Here is a 14,892-nt window from a genome sequence, read left to right as displayed (position 1 = left end):
CTCTATAATAATATGCCACACACTCATGGCATGAAACAGATGGAGGACCGAGAGAATGCTTCTCACTCCTAACACTTACCGCATTTACCCACTGTCTTAAAGGACTGCAGCATTGATGTACAAAGAGTTAAAATTATGCTTAATAGGAAAATATCAAAGGAACCATAAGCTAAATGAGAAACCAACAGAATTAGTGCAAGGATTTTCATCTGAGAAGACAGGGAAAATGAAGTCACTCACTATGAGAGATCATCAGAACACTGAGACTAAAGTGTGTTATGCTGAACTTAGGTATGTGGTTAATAACAACAAAAAAATCAATTTTGTTGGCTTTTAACCCATTTGATTTTTTTTAATGATTTTATTTATTTATCTTTAGAGGGGAAGGGAAGGAGAGAGAGAGAGAGAATATCAATGTATTGTTGCCTCTCGTGCATCCCCTGCTGGGAACTGGCCTGCAACCCAGGCATGTGCCCTGACTGGGAATCAAACCCCAATTCTTTGGTTCACAGGCCTGTGCTCAATCCACTGAGTTCCACCAGCCAGGGCTCATTTAATTTTTTTGATAAGTGAATTTAAAAAAAAACATTGCAATATGTTTTTAGGTTTTGTTATCTTTTCTATCCTTTAATTTTTAGACTAATTTTAAAATTTAAATTATACCAATTTCCTAGTTAACATGTAGACTATTTTGTGGAATTTTCATGAGCAAAGCTGTACTTGAATGTTTCTGCATTTGTATAAAAAAATAAAATGATTCATCCAGTAATATCATTTTCTTTTTGTAACTTCAACATCCCGCAGGGATTGAAGAATTATAATTTGGCGTGAAAGAATAAATTTTGTACCTTTCCTACTTAGTTTTCTTATTATAGAAAACTCATTCATCTTCCAGATGTGTCAGGGTGTGTGGTTCAATCCTCCAACTCCTTCAAAGGTGCTCTGGTTCTACTTTCTCTGTGAGGCTAGTCCAACCACACAATTTAAAACTATAGTCTGAAACATATTCCACCCCAATTTAGCCCTCTTGTTTTACTTTAATCTCTTACAGGATTCTTCACAGCACTTGACATGTTCTAACTTCTTTTTTTTTTGAAAGATTTTTATTTTTTTTTTTTTAGAGAGAAGGGAAGGAAAGGAGAAAGAGTGGGGAGAAAGGTCAGTGTGTGGTTGTCTCTTGTGTACCCCCTACTGGAAACCTGGCCTGCAACCCAGGCATATGCTCTGACTGGGAATTGAACTGGCGATCCTTCGGTTGCAGGCTGGTGCCCAATTCACTTGGCCACACCAGCCAGGGCTAACTTCTTGTTAAGGTTGTTGTTGTTGTTTGTCTTCTGCTAGAAGTATGTTTTTGGAGGGCAAATCTCTTTGTTGTATGCGCTGATAAACTCTATTCCTATCTCCAGTGCAAGACCAGGCACAGAGCAGATGTTCAGTAAATGTTCGTTGAGTGAATTAGGAGGGAGAGAATATTACTTGTTAAAATAGTGTTTCTCAGATTAGCTAATGCGCAGCTTTTCAAAACTGAGTAATACCCTTTTTGTGCCCAGCTAAGACCACCTCTGAAGGCTACAGAAGACCTTCCACACCAGCTTACAAATAGAATGAAGGCCTGCGTTACTCACAGAAGATGGCCATCTGATGAGAAAATACACCTGTAGGAATTATTTTCAACCATCTACAAAATGAAAACAGAAAAAGTTGCAATGCGTAGATCTCACAGACTCTAGGCCTGCAGAAAGCGTGAAGGTGGTGTTTCACGTATCTTACCTCCTGGGAGAAGAGGACCAGGAAGGAAGAGGGAGGATGTGGATCGTGAAGGGAATTAATTTCCCTCAAGTGCCTGTGTAGCCTGCGGTGGGGACAGCACCCAGGGCTGGTGGCTAAAGGGATTATTGGGTCAATTTTCAACAGCGAGAAAGGATCAGAAAGCAACTTTTTCCCAATTTACAGTTTTACCCAGTACCTGCTTGGCACCCACACAAGACAGACGAAAGTTTATACCACTGTCTACATGTGTCTTGGACACACATATGGGTAATAACCACATCGGCTTTGTTCTAATACTTCAAGAGGGATATTCCACTGGTATGAAAAGTTCAACTATGTCATTTTCTCTGTGTGTGCATTTGCATGTGTGTGCCTTTCTTAAAAATTTTCAGGGTTTAGTTATTTTAATAATAATAAAACCATTAAAAAGAGGTAATAAAGCCTTTCTTACAGTTAACCAATTGGTTATATATTAGAGCAGATGGTATAGTAAACCTATTTCATCTATATATTTGTAGCTATATATTAGCTGCACTATTTATTATAGTTAATATTCACGGTAATATAGTTCTCATTCATAGAACTTGATAAATCAAGCTATTAAAATATTATTCCAAAGCATTAAATGGGAAAATGAATTCAAAACAACAGTAATATCAATTTTTAATATTACAATGAGAACACAGTGCATTCAGTGTGACCCTAATTAATGCCATTTATCTAAATTTATAACAAAATCTTAAGTTCTATTTTGATCTATTTAGAGAAACACAAATAAGACAATAAACTTTCCTTTCTGCTGTTTTGATGGGGAAGGTGGCACCAGATCATATTAAAAACTTTTGTTTTCTTGGGGTTGAATTTTACCTGAGAATGTGACCATCGTCCTTCAGTTTTCTGAGGTCAAACAGTAGTCAAAGCTGCTATTTAAACACTCACGGATGTGTGATGTGATGGCCAGGTCCCTGGCTCTTCCCCCTCCTGCTGGCTCCCCTCTCCCAACCCTGAGGTGGACGTCCAAGTCTCTGGCAGATTCTTTGTCATACAGGGTTCCTGGGTGGCTGGGGGAAGGGTTCCGAATGCCGCACTCTTCACTTTCTGCTTTTCTCTGGGATTTTTTTTCTTTTCTCCAGGACCTTCTGTCCCTTCAATTTTTCCTCACACCCACGCCTCTAGTTTCTTCTTGTATCCAACCTTAAACCCTTATAAGGCCCCAAACCTATTTTAAACATGAATAAGGTACAACATCTCTGAAAATCTACCAGGGAAAAGTCCATTGTTTGAAATGGCACCTTTACTTCCTCTCCCACTAAATGGCGAGCAATCTCTCTTCCATTTCTCCTGCCAGCTGATCACGGCCAACAGGCAGGCCCTTGTTTTGGCCCCCACACTAACATCCAAGCCAGTTAACCCTCCCTAGTCCCTTCTCCCCTAATTATTATCATGTGAAATTCCCTAAATGTCAAATCTTAAATGATTCTAGGTTTAGTACTATTAAAACAAATCAGTAAAATGCTATATATCTAATGCATGTAAATATAACAAAATGGAATGTACTAGAAAAGTGTCAGTCATGTGGCAATAAGTTGATATTTATCAGATGAATGCAAGAATGGTGTAGTTGTTTCTCACCTGTTAGTTCCCCTCTCTCTAACTCTCTTTGAAATTATTTTAAATAAACATCATTTTTAGAGCAGTTTTATGTTCACAGCAAAATTGAGCCAAATGTACAGAGTTTCCATATACCCCTGCCCTCCTATCTGCACAGCCTCCCCCATCATCAGAATGACACTTCTGTTATAACCGATGAACCTACACTGATACATCATTATCATCCACAATTTAAATTAGGGTTCACTTTCGGTGTTTTATATTCCAGGGGTCTTAACAAATGTATAATAACATATATCCATCATTACAATGTCATACAGAATAGTTTCACGATCCTAAATGCTCTGTGCTCTGTCTAGTCGCCCCTCCCTGACTCCTCCCTAACTGGTGAAAACCACTGATCTTTTCATTGCTTCCACAGTTTTGCCTTTTCCAGAAGGTCCTATAGTAGGAATCATAAAGTATGTAGCCTTTCCAGATTGGCTTATTTCATCTAGTGATATGCACTTAATGTCTTGCTAGATAGCTCATTTCTTTTAAATGTTGGATTATATCCCATTGTCTGGATATAATTCAACAGTTTATTCAACTGCACAGTTTATCCATTCACCTACTAAAAAACATTGTGGTTGCTTTCCAGTTTGGGGCAATTATGAATGAAGCTGCTATTAGCATTGTTTGCATGTATTTTGTAGACCAAAGTTTTCAACTTATTTGGGCAAATACCTAAGAGCACAATTACTGGATTGTATAGTAAGGGTATGTTTAGTTTTATAAGAAATGACTAAACTGTATTCCAAAGTGGATGTATCATTTTGCATTCCCAGAAGCAACGAATGAGAGTTTATGTTGTTCTGCATGCTTGCTGACATTTGGTTTTGTTGGTGTTTGGGATTTTGGCCATTCTGATAGGCTGCAATGGTATCTCACTGTGTTTTCTTGTCTTTTAAACTGACTGTTTGGTTCAGATTTATTTACATTACTACAAATGACTGAACAAAAAACAATCAATGCTGAGGTACAAGGGAAACATAGCTTGACTTAGATTTAAAATGAACATATTTCATACCTCCTACTTCAATGGACTTGGTAGGCTTGGGGAATGAATGGAAAGGGCTCTTCATACCTAACCTAAGTAGACAGTCTTAAACTCACTAATTCATTTACTATGTGATTCTCTGATAACTGGTTCACTTTAGTCAATTGCTCCTATATCAATAGCTCTCATTTCTATTTCTGTCTAGCTGTGAATTTCAGGGATCTAAACGGAAAGAGAAAGGAAGATAGAGGCTGATGAACTCCATACCCAGAAAAATGGAGAAAATGGGTTAACCAATCAAACAAAGCAAAATTAGGCCTTACTGCCTGTCCTTTCTGATTGTTCATGGAGTGGGAATGTTTTTTTCTTTTCTTGGTTGTTTACAGAAAGGCATTCTCAAACCTGAGCAAACAGTCTATTGGGGGAAAGGCTGGGATATGTGTGCACAGGGTCAGTGGATCTCACCCAGTTTGTAATGAGGGAGAACAAAATCGGCTTTCACTTCTCTGCCATACAAACCATTGCTTTAAAGTGTTTTTACAATTTAAACTCTGGAGCTAAATGTATTTAAAAATCATTGAAGAGTAGGATGCAATGGTTTTCTTTCTTATTCTTTCATTACAAGACATAAATATGTATAAACCTTTTTAAATCAGAAAACAAATAGAGGGACAATAAAATACAAGAAAAATGCAAGTTACACAATATTGGCTATTGCAATAAATGAGGCCTTACCACTTACATAATTTGTTACTCTGAACATCTGCATGTATGAAGATAAAATATATTTATCAATGAATTATATATTATCGTTGCCTTGATATGAACAGCAGTGACACATTTAGAACATACCCAATCACAGTGGTGTTTGTAAGTTCATGACTGTTTTCATAATTTTATAGTGATGAAAATGAGGGATAGTGGGTTAACGATTACTTTAACAAGAAATAGAATTCCTCTAGGGGGTCCTTGTCTTCAATTCAAAAAATACTATGAAGAGTTACTTCCAGGATAGAGAGAGCCTGTAGTCCTGGCTGCAGGTGCTCCTACCAATAAGAGATTGCTCACTGTACCCGCATCAGGGAGGGGGCAACAAAGGGAGTACTCGACATATCTCTCGGTTCATCTCACTGGAATTCCAGTCCTTATTAGTACAATCCAGTTAAATAAAAGACTTTGGATCAGTGTTTTTGTCCCCAATAATTATTTTTGTTAATGGATGTTTCATGTTTTGCTGCTGGAATACATAGTTGCTGGCTCTAAACCAGTATTAACCAAGATAATGTAGATTGCAAGTTATATAAAATGCCATAAGTAAATATATATAATCAGTGTTCATAATTTAATATATATAAAAAAGCCATAAAATATATATAAAATCTTTTTTATTTTTATGGTAGAAATTATTTTGAGAATTTTGAGAGAAAATCTTTATGGATAGCTGTGGAAAATTATCTATTTTCTCCATTCAATAAGTAAACCAAGAAACAAAAGAATTATGTTTCTTTTTAAGTTATGTGTTAGAGAGTGGGTACAACACAGTGTTTGGGGGTGCTGCCTTTGTGGTTGGAATAACCAGGTTCAAATCATTCCTCTTTCTCTTAAAATGTCTGTTCTTTGAGGCAAGTTACTTATATGTCTATAAAACATGAAGAAAATGTTGACTGTTTCATAGGGTTGTTTTCAGGATTAAATGAACTTTCACATGTGAATTGTTTAACAAAGAATTCAGTAAATATTATTTGTTAAGAAACTACCCATTATATCTACATTTAAAAGGTATTCTTAATTGACTATCTGGTCAATATATAAATTAACTTATTAATGTGCTGATGCATGATAAAGTCAGTGAAAGGCAAGTAATTCAGACTTAGAACTTCATAAATTTTATTTAGCATGTAAGCTATATATTATCTAATAAATTATTAATTCAAGCTGGTATATAACTAATGAGAGTATAAAGGGATGAATTTATCATACTAATTCTTGAAAAAAAGAAAAAAATTTTTGAAATATAGAGGGAATCATTAGGCAAAAAGAGACTACCATGCTTTGATTTTATTAACAAATTAGCTTCTAATAAACAGACAAAAAATGCAACGAGTAGCAAAACATAAAACCAGAATCAAGTTAATTGACTCAGGAGGTCCTGGTCTCATGCAGATTTTCCCAGATGCCATTCATATGCCATGATGCAGGATGTGGAGGTGTTTTGTTTTCATCTCTGTGTCTGGCGGGGAAGATTTTTGGTGTTTGAAACTCATACGGGAAGATAAAAAAGTCTACAAATACATTAGTATTGTTATTTGATTTCCCTTGTTTCTCCATTTCTCAGTCCCCCACATTCCTAGAGTGTTTGTCACCCTGTACAGACTTCCAAATCAGGCTCCACCCCACTGAGCATGTCTTAGGCTGTCACTGAAGATCATTGGAAAGGGAACTGTATTAACTTAGAATGAAATGAACAGCTGGAAGGGGAGAATTTAAACATTTTTTCTTTATTTTATTATCTGCAATTTAAGTGAAGTAGCTGATCTTGTGCTAGTCGTGTATTAATAATAGTGTCTGTCCATAACTCTGGTCAAAGACAACCATTTCCTATGAAATCTCTGAAATGACCTGTTTGACAGCTTCAAGTTCTCATCATCCTCACGATGCCATCACTTAAAGAACTAAAGGTAAGACTTGAGAAAAACCCTTCAAGTTGGTCAAAATGTGAAATGTTATTCTACCCAGTGATGCATTTTACAAGACACTTTAAGAGGAACACAGCACTTGAAATGTGGCACATAAATTCCAGATACCACAGTCCTCAGCCCTTTCCACTCCCCTCTGGCTAACTGGGACCACGAGCAGTGCAGCTTTCTCCTTGCTGACCGTCCCACCACACCAACTCAGAATGAAGTACAGTCATGTCTAAGTGGATGAATGACAGGCACCCCGGTTCTCTATTGAAAACCTTGCTGCCCAGCTATGAAGCCAACTCAGGGGTCAAAAGGGGCCTCAGAGCTGGGGGCTAAGAGCTGATATTCTGCAAATACTCCTCAGTGCTCAGTACTACTGCACACTAAAAACCATGCCCATTGCCTTAAAGAGCACTCAGGAAAGGTCCCCTCTTTTCTTTTTTTTCTAGCAAGAATTTTAAGGGATTTCATGGATTTTTTTTTCTAACGGCATCCCTCAGACACACTCAACAAGTCCAAATAAGTCTAACAGTGTCAGTTACCCGGTGCAGGTTTACAGCAGTCCTTGCAGGTAGGAAATATGAACTCACGAAATACTGAGAATTAGAAAGAACACCTCCAATGCAAGTCCCTCCTTGCATTGTGCTCCAAAGTGAACTCTATTTCCACATAAAATCCCATGGTTTCCTGTATGTTACAAAGTGCTGCTTAGTAAGTACCTAAGTCATTCCCAGGCCAAAGGAGCTCAGCTGAAAGAGCTCCCGGTTGCTTTCCTTTAGTTATCTAGTAGCAAGGATCAAGTGTGAGTGGGGTGTGTATCTCCTGCCAAGACCATGCTCCCTGGTTCCAGGGCTACTTTTACTTCTCCCCATCTCTAGTACTGTACTGCTCCTGCAGGTCTGCACATGCAGTCTGTTCAGGCAGACACACACTCTATTTGACAGCAGAAAATTTACTCTATTTGACATTTCATGAAAATATGTGCAAGAACTCATTATTCTGAGTTATTTACATCAATAATATATAGTTAGTACTATAGCGTAAAATTTATATCCACTATCAACAAAGGTGGACAGAATATAAAATATTCAAAGACTTCTCTGGATGTCAGTGCTGCCACATCCTCTGTCTTCCACTTCTTCAGAGTCTAATCCTTTTGGCTTCTTCCCAGTGGGCTGGGCAGCTAATCAAGGCGGGGGGGTAGTCTGTCCATCTGGGCCCTGGTTACATTGCTTGTCTGGACTCTGTCCACCACTGCCTTTGTTTCTGGTTGTGAGTACTTACTTCATAGCTAACTGAGTAGACAATTTGAACCTGTACTTAAACTTGGCTTATAGGAAGTCTATAACTACTACGGCACCAAAGTGATTTAACATTGAAATGACCCTGAATTAAATCTAGAATGACATGAAGACACAGTTATTATCTTAATTGTTTAACTTTGTTATAAATGTGTTAACACATCTATAAGACAAAACAAAAGTGAGGACACAAATCTACTGGAAAAAAAGACACATTTATTAAAATCTACTGAAAAATCTCTCAGAATAGGTAATAAGAGAATTCAAATAAAATACAAAATAAAAAGAATTTAAAATGAAAAGTTTCCTTATGAATATGTGCTAATCCATAGTTAAATACTAAAAATAATCCCAATTTTAATGAAAAAAAATATCTCATTTAAAATAGCCACATGGCCCACAAAATACTCAGGAAATAAGCATAGTAAGAATTGAGTAGTTTCTGTCATGTAAATACTGCATGCTAACCGATTGTGCCACTGGAGCTCCAAAGATTGAGTAGTTTCTGTTTGAAGAAAGTTGTATAACTTACTAAGGCACTAAAATGAGGTACACCATGTTCCTGGTTGAGAAAATGCAGCATTATAAAGATTTCTGTTGTCCTCTGATTAATTTAACAACAGAATCAGTTCTGATTAAACACCCAATATATTTTAAAGTTGTTTTTGAACATAATGACTCTCAAGTTCACAAAGAAGAACAAACATGGGAAAAATCACAGAAAAAAATTAAGAAGTATAGAAGGCTGAATATACCCTAAAGCACCAATAAATAGAACAATATGACAATGGCCCCAAGAATCAACACACAACAAAGGAAGAGAAGAAAGAACCCAGAAAAGACCCAGATCTCCACAAGACTTCTGGATATAGTCATGAAGCTGTGAGGATTCACTGTCTAGAATTAGAAACACATTAGAAACACAAAGACTTCTGCCAAGATGGAAGCATAGGTGGAGATACCGTGCCTTCTCTCACATAACCAAGTTTAGAGACAACTAAATATTAGCAACAGAAAACATAGCCAGAACACAGAAAATTGAACTTTTCGGAAGTCTGTTAACAACAAATTCTTCAGCCTGACCGGTAAGGGGCGAAACCAGCAGCTGGTGGAGCAGGGTTGCACAGGAAAACTCGGTCAGACGGACTCAGGCACGCGGAATCCAGGCGCAGGGTTGGACCTAGTGAGAGACTGAGCAAGCGACTGAGCGAGCTACCGTGGAGAAACAGCAACCTCGGGGAAACAGCGAGGGAGCAGGGCTGCGGGTTGACTGTGGTTGCACATTTGTGCTCGGATAGACAAGCGAGGGAGTGGGCGATTGGACCGAAACCCAGCGGGTCCCTGGGGGATGCGGCAGGGAGGGCGCCGCCATTTCCCTGCTCTGACCCCACCTCCACATACAGTGTCATAACCCAGCGACTCTGATTGGCCCGGCCCAGGTGAACCACCTAAGCCTCTGCTCCTCACCCAGCAGCAAGAAACAGCAGAGGGAGCTGCCATTTCCCCGCTCTGACCACGCCCCCACATACAGCGTCACAACCCAGCGACCTGGGAGTCCATGGCTCTGCTCCTCACACTTAAAGGGCACGAACAGACCAAAAATGGCTCAAGAAGATCTCAAAGCCCCAGAGCCTATAAATCTAAGCGATGAAGAAATAGCAAAACTCTCAGATGCACAGTTTAAAACACTGGTGATCAGGATCCTCACAGAACTGGTTGATTATAGCCACAAATTAGACAAATATATGAAGGCGAAACTAATTGAAATGAATGGAATTGCACAGGAAACCAATAGCAATGAAAAGGAAACTGGGACTCAATTCAATGGAGTGGACCAGAAGAAAGCAAATAATGGCCAAACAGAAAAGAGTCAAGGAGCAAGAATTCAAAGAAATGAGGAGAGTATTAGGAACCTCCAGGACATCTTTAAACACTCCAATATCCAAATTATAGGGGTACCAGAAGGGGGAAAGGCACAGCCACCAGTGGAAAACGTATTTGAACAAATAATAAAGGAGAATTTCCCCAATCTGGCAAAGGAAATAGACTTCCAGGAAATCCAGGAAGCTCAGAGAGTCCCAAAGAAGTTGGACCCAAGAAGGAACATACCAAGGCACATCATAATTATATTAGCCAAAATTAAAATGAAGGAGAGAATCCTAGAAGCAGCAAGAGATAAGGGGACAGTCACCTACAAAGGAGTCCCCATCAGACTGTCAGCGGATTTCTCAAAAGAGACCTTACAGGCAAGAAGGGGCTGGAAAGAGGTATTCCAAGTCATGAAATCCAAAGATCTACAACCATGATTGATCTATCCAGCAAAGCTTTCATTTAGAATGGAAGGACAGATAAAATGCTTCTCAGATAAGATCAAATTCAAGGAGTTCATCATCACCAAGCCCTTATTATATGAAATGTTAAAGGGACTTATCTAAGAAAAGTTAAAGAAACATGAACAGTGAAAGGACAACAAACTCACAGTTATTAACAACCACACCTAAAACAAAAGCAAACTAAAAGGACAGCTAGATCAGGAGTGGAAACATAGAAATGAAGATCTCAAGGAGGGTTAGCAACAGGGGAGTGGGAGGAGGAGAAGGGGGGAGAAGGTACAGAAAATAAGTAACATAGACAGTAGATAGAAAATAGATGGGGGGGGCAAGAATAGCATGGGAAATATAGAATCTAAAGGACTTGAGACACATGGTCATAAACTAAAGGGGGGGTAATGGTGGGGATGGGGAGGTAGGGTGGAGGGGAATGAAGGGGGGGAAAAGAACAACTGTAACAGCATAAGCAATAAAAAATTTAAAAAAATTAAAAAAAAAGAAACACATTAGAAACAAATGTAAGTAGTGCGTAACAAACCAGGAAAATTGTTGGCAGTGAATGTGATAGAAAGATTCTGTCTTCACTTTAGAGAAGATGAAACTGAGACACAGTGAGATGACATGACTGGCAATGTCCCACAGCAGCAGGAGCCAGAGTCAAGACTCAAACCTGTGCTCAGAGTCTGTGCCTGGAACCCCTGTACCACGGTGTCTTATGTTGTAGGCATTTATTCCTAACCATCCACAGCGTGGTTTGCATACTTACATATATGAGAGTGGTATCATGCTGCACGATTTTTCTCTTTTTCTTTTATCACATAGCATTGCATTTGTGACATTTATCCAAGCCAATGGACATAGCACTTGGGCACTCACTTTTATTCCTGGGAAGTATTTCTTTGTAGAAACATACCACAGTTTGCTCTTCCAGTCTCGTGTTGGTAGATTTGGTTATTTTCAATGATCAGCTTACACAAGCAGCGGTGCCATGTACATTTGAAACACAGTGAAAGAGTTTCATAGGATAGACATTTAGAATAGGTGGGGTTTAGATTTTGTATATATGCAACTACATGGAGTGACCCAAAATCTTGTACCATCTTACCACCACTGGGAAAGAGTAAAAGTTTCCTTGACCATACTTGGCATTGTTGACTTCTTTTATATTGAATGCAATATGTATCTCTTTAGTTTTAACTTGTGTTTTCCTTATTACAAAGACAGCCTTGAGGCTGTCTTTGAGCAAACTTTGGATCCAACAGGTACAGAATCTCCTTGAACAACATTATACTCTTTCACTGAGCAATAAGCAAAACTAGTCATAAATATAATGAAACACCTCCTTGTTTATGAATGAAAAAGGTGGATACTGAAAAGGTTAGGGACTCTAAAATTTATACATAGTTTCAACAAAAGTTTAATCAAAATTTAAAAGAGATTTATTTCAAACAAGACAAAATGATTCTTTCATCTGGAATCTTAAGCAAGCAGTAAAAATGAAGGATACCTTGGTAAAGAGAAATACGAGGAAGGAATTACTGCATCTCATATATAAGTATTACATAAATCCCTGGTAATTAAAACCTTGTCAAATGGCTCAGGAGAAAAAGAGGGATAGCAAGAAATAGAGCCTAGTGCATTTAGACCTTAATGTGGTGAAAAGAAGAAATACAAACTAATGTTGATGGATTGAATTACAGGAAAAGCTTGTAAAGGGAACCTATTCGCATTGCACTGGTGAATGTAGCCCAGTCTCTGACTCAGAAAACTGGTGGGGAGAGAGTTGGCACACAGGACCCAGGACCATGGTTAGGTTTTCCCATGGGAAACCAGGCCTGCATTGTACCTAGTCTGCTTTGAGGCTTGCTTTTTGCTAAAACTCCCTCACCCTGGATTGAAGCAGCAACTATTTACTGCATATCTTTCAAGTAACTTCCTAGTCTGTGCTAAACCCCCCAAGGATGGAGTATAACCAGTTCAACCACTTTTTCCTTTGCATTTGCAAATATCCTTTTTCTTTGTAGTAATTAGCAACTTCCTCTCCTTTGTTATCTGCAAAAGGTAACCATCTAGAGCGAACCTGGGCATAGTAAACAAGGACAATCCTCCATGTAATATGCCCAAAAAAGCAATAAAAGCTTGCCCAGGCAGGGGTTGGGGCCTCTCTCACTCAGAGACTGGCTGTGCTGTCCCTTTTCCTCCACAGGCTTCTGTAGTCTGTGTGAATTTGTTTGTCGCAGCCACAGCACACGGACCCCACCAGCCAGAGTCCACATCAAGCTTGTAAGTAAGTTGATTATACATCATGTACATCCTAAGAATTTAAGATCTAAATATACCAACTAAAGACAAAAATAATTGAAGTGACTATCTATATGCTTTCAAGGATGAACAAGGAGTCCCATACACAAATAAGGATGAAAACAACTTAATTCTAAAAATAGAAATTGTGTAAAGATACAAGGTATTGTTTCAGCTTCTCATATGCTGGGTATACTGATTTTAGATGTTTAAATATAAGTTTAATATTCACATCCTCATGGGTATCAACCACACTGACGTGCTGAAGTTAAAATACCTCTTCAGATTTTCACTTCATTTTCTATCTCTTTTTTACCCCCTTTAGCCTGCACACAAAGAGGCCAGCCTAAAACTGAATAGATTTATATACAAACTTTAATAAGTCAAGATATAAGATCAACTGAAAACTAAAGCTCTTCAAATTCTGGTCTTATTTTTCAATACAATGAATCAGTCATCCCCTTGGAGTATTAATGCTTACTTTCAGATTAACAATTACTAATTTAATCTTGTGAGTCTTCATTGGGAAAATACATAACCTAACATATTTGTGAGTGGGAAAGGCGGATTCATATATTGTCCAGCATCTCAGGAGAACATTAGATGAGCGCACGTATATTCTGGAAACAGAGCCCTGAAAGGCACACAGATAACTATTTGAAAATTACTGAAACATCTCATAATGAATATAGGAAGGCTACATATATTATTCCAAAGCTTTCATTTCTGTTGGGCTGGACAGTTCCTAACTTTCCCAATGTTCATGGAAGGCCTGGTCTGCTCATGCGCTGGGTTCAGAGGTGAGTGAGATGGGTGAGGTCTCTGTATTTGTGGCGAAATCAGAAACTAAGGAAAGAAACCGCAAAGAAATCACGTATTGAGGCCATTTTAATAGTGCAAAACAGAGGCAGCTTCATTTGGAGGAGGACTTAGGAATTTTCTAGTTATGATTTGGTAACTGCTTCTTAAGGAGGATTTGCTAAATTGCACAAGCTGAAGTCCCTCACTCCATCCCACCCCATTCCCAGCCAAGAACCATAAAGACGACATGGCAGGAAAGAAGGGGAAGGTGTAGGCAGGTGTTGCAGGGGGGTTGGTCAGGGCACCATGGTCAGAGGACATTTGAATAGAGACCAAGTAATGTAAAAAGGTAATAGAAGGTCCCAGAGAGGCAGGTGTGGCTGGAGCAGAGGCAGTGAGAGACGAGATGAGAGCAAATGGGAGGTGGAACCAGGCGGGATCAGGGGGCTCCAGGCTACTGTCAGGATATCAGGTTCACTCTGAGAAGTATGGGAACAAGAGTGACCTAACACACTTGTTTAAAAGCTGCTGTATAAGCCATGTGGACACAGACTGTAAGGATTCAAAAGTCAAAGCAGGGACACCAGTTATGGGCCACTGAGATGGTCCAGGCACCAGAAACCTGGTAAATTCAGGTTTCTTATTGACACAGTCCAAACATTCAGAAATGTTCAAATTCTAGTTCTGTTGACCAAAGAGGAATCATGAATGACTAAGATTTCTAGCCTTTCATCTGTAATAAACGAGTGTGTTGATAATCATTACAATAGCAGTTTTGGGTTTGCTGATGGATAGTAAATTGTTGATGAAAGAACACCTTTTACCTAAAATTTCTATTTCAGTGGTGTTACGAAAGCATACATTTAAAAAATGTACTTTTTTTTGTCATTGCAAAAGGGAAAATAACATGTTTTTAAATATAAAATTATGCCAAATACATAGCAAAATAGAGAAGTTATTTTGTATCTTACATAGCATATGACTATAAGAACTACTGAGTTTTAAAGTACATGTAATAATGCCACTGAAAGGAGTTACAATAGATATGTATAGAA

At 38.5% G+C, this 14,892-nt stretch overlaps 1 protein-coding gene across 1 annotated transcript in view; it reads right to left on the bottom strand.

Moving 5' to 3' along the window:
• Positions 1-14,892, bottom strand: part of CTNND2 (catenin delta 2) — an 841,098-nt gene that overhangs the window by 209,947 nt on the left and 616,259 nt on the right. The window lies entirely within an intron of this gene.

Source organism: Artibeus jamaicensis, unplaced genomic scaffold (genome assembly GCF_021234435.1).
Source record: "Artibeus jamaicensis isolate MK-2021 breed Jamaican fruit bat unplaced genomic scaffold, CSHL_Jam_final scaffold_369, whole genome shotgun sequence".
In the NCBI taxonomy this organism is placed as follows: Eukaryota; Metazoa; Chordata; class Mammalia; order Chiroptera; family Phyllostomidae; genus Artibeus; species Artibeus jamaicensis.
This window is presented reverse-complemented; position numbering and strand designations above follow the sequence as displayed.